Here is a 2,415-nt window from a genome sequence, read left to right as displayed (position 1 = left end):
CATAGAATTCCAGGGAGTCATAATTGGGGCCATACACGTTCACTAGTACCACGTCCAGCCCCTGGCCCCTGCATCTAGCTATCACAAATCGACCTGCTGGATCAGCTCGTAGGGGCTCCAGCATGAACTTCGTATTAGGGTTTGCCCAAGTCAATACCCCCCTGGCGTGTGTCGTGAAACCTGCCGAGGCAATATGGCCCTCCAAACCTCTGCTATGTAACATCCTGCTCGTTTGCGGTAGGTGGGTCTCCTGTAGGAGTACTGGAAAGATGCAGACTGCAGCCTGCAAGCAGTGTGCACTGTTCCACGGAATCTAAGATTCCACAATTTTTTGGGTCAGTTAGAAATAACGAACTATAATCTTTGCTTTTTTAAACTTTCTTTCATCTCAAAAAACTTTTTTTGACACTGTATTAAGTAGACAATTCCATCATTACTACTTATAGTGCTACATATATCTGTACACATAAATGCATTAATATGATACAATAATCATGAAAATATGTAATCACTGTTACAGAACTATAAGGTCAGGGATGGAAACCATGTTGATTTGATGACAGGAAGTCCAATGCCCAATGCATTTCGGGAATCAACTTTCCCTTCGTCAGGGGAAATTTCCTTGAACAAAAAAATATACAACGTATATATCTGCTTACTGAGAAATGTAATTTAAAGTAGACACATCAGGGGGTGTCCCTATCGATAATATCCTTAAAAAGCAATGCTGTGACTTTCATCATTGTGAATATACATGCAGTTATAATGTCATGATATTGTGTTATCGATGAATGAGCAATCATGAGAGGAACCAAACAATAAACCCACGTGCTTTAGAAGCTGAAAAAAATGTACGTCCAGATAGTTACTAGTACCTATTACCATATAACGTTACCCATGTACCTGTGGTATGAGCGACTAAATCTCACAATACCTGTCCTGGATGCCCAATGCCGTACTTTGAGTAGTAAAATCTTCAGTACAAATCCTTATACTTCTCTCACCTAAAAAACATAGGGTATAAACACTGTTAGTTAAAGGAGGAACCATAGTAAATGCTGTTCTAACTGTGTAAACCCCTATAGTAGTCTAGAAAAGAAAGAACCTGGATAGGAGAATGAATGTAGCCCAGTACCTTGAAACAACATATTATCGAATGTGCATTGTGCCACTCTTTGAACACTATGTGTGCTGCAAGCGTCAGAGCGGGATCACAAGAATTACCCTAAAGCTAATGTCCATCTTCAGAACACTAAAAAAAAAACACTGAAGAAACACTGACCTGTTGGTAGGTGTCAAGTGGATATCGACATTGTTCCACAAAATGTATTATACGTTAGCAGCTCATGATTTATGACTATGCAACCATCTGTGGACAAATAGTAATGCAAAAGTGCTGTAAGTGATCGAATCTATGTTGCCTGTTGTAATTAGCCATACATATACTCATTACATACCTGTGGTTGTAATGGTCATGAATCACAGGATTAAATCAGAATAATGGTCTATCGCTGGAAAGTTCCAAACATACTGGAAAGATGCCAAACAACTACTATCACTGAATTTGTTTATGCAAGCATCATCAAATATACATGTGAAAGATCTTTCACGTAGCAACCCTGCAATATAACGTACCTCTATAAGATGAAACGCTATGATTCTCCAATACGTGCGACTCACTGGATACCAAACCCTGAGTGAAGGTAGGCGGAAGAATACCATACATAAATAAAAGAGTTCTAATAACGTGGCGGCTAAACGTAAACCCTGGCCTCATGGAAATGTTACTCTGGAATACACGTATAACCGTGACAAATTTCCTTCCAAGATATGCGATAAAGAATGTTATCACCGAAGTTATAATAACGTACAAAAATGAACTGATAAACATTACCGATCGGATCCACAAACGTTCTAGCATCGTCATAACACTATGAACACACTGAATTGTGGGTGTGGTAGTTTGGAAAAATTCACGGGAAAAGAGAAGAAAGACAAATCTAACAGCGGTGAATCACAGACTGAGTTTGGTACATAATCCGATTTCTACCGCGAAGAAACCTAGATGAGTCAATCTCTGTTGAACAAAAGACAGTCGGTTCGATGGATGCGAGAAATGACAAGACCTGGTAACATGGAGCATGAGTACCATAATAAGGAGAGTGTCCTAAATACAAACTGCCATTGTGTACTAGTGGTAAACCATCGTTAGGTGCCATGGACTGCCCACATTATGTTGACCATGAATATACATTTTGGTAATTCCATAATATAACAGTAATGAATGGCATAAACCATACTATCTGTAATACACAGTAAACATACTCCTCGAGGTCACCAAGGCATGTTTGTTAACAGAAATAAAACACCTATTAACATAGCTTACGTTATTGATGGTCATATTATCAGGGCCAT

The 2,415-nt window shown here is 39.1% G+C and overlaps 1 long non-coding RNA gene across 1 annotated transcript; it reads right to left on the bottom strand.

The window, feature by feature from the left end:
* Positions 1 to 936: 936 nt before the first annotated feature.
* LOC144753764 (uncharacterized) lies at positions 937 to 1,685 on the bottom strand. Its single transcript, XR_013594515.1, has 4 exons — positions 1,636 to 1,685; positions 1,458 to 1,530; positions 1,283 to 1,369; positions 937 to 1,004 (listed from the first exon to the last, which is right to left on the bottom strand). It is a non-coding gene; the product is annotated as an uncharacterized LOC144753764 (long non-coding RNA).
* Between the last annotated feature and the right edge of the window lie 730 nt (positions 1,686 to 2,415).

Source organism: Lissotriton helveticus, chromosome 5_1 (assembly GCF_964261635.1).
Source record: "Lissotriton helveticus chromosome 5_1, aLisHel1.1, whole genome shotgun sequence".
Classification (NCBI taxonomy): domain Eukaryota; kingdom Metazoa; phylum Chordata; class Amphibia; order Caudata; family Salamandridae; genus Lissotriton; species Lissotriton helveticus.
This window is presented reverse-complemented; position numbering and strand designations above follow the sequence as displayed.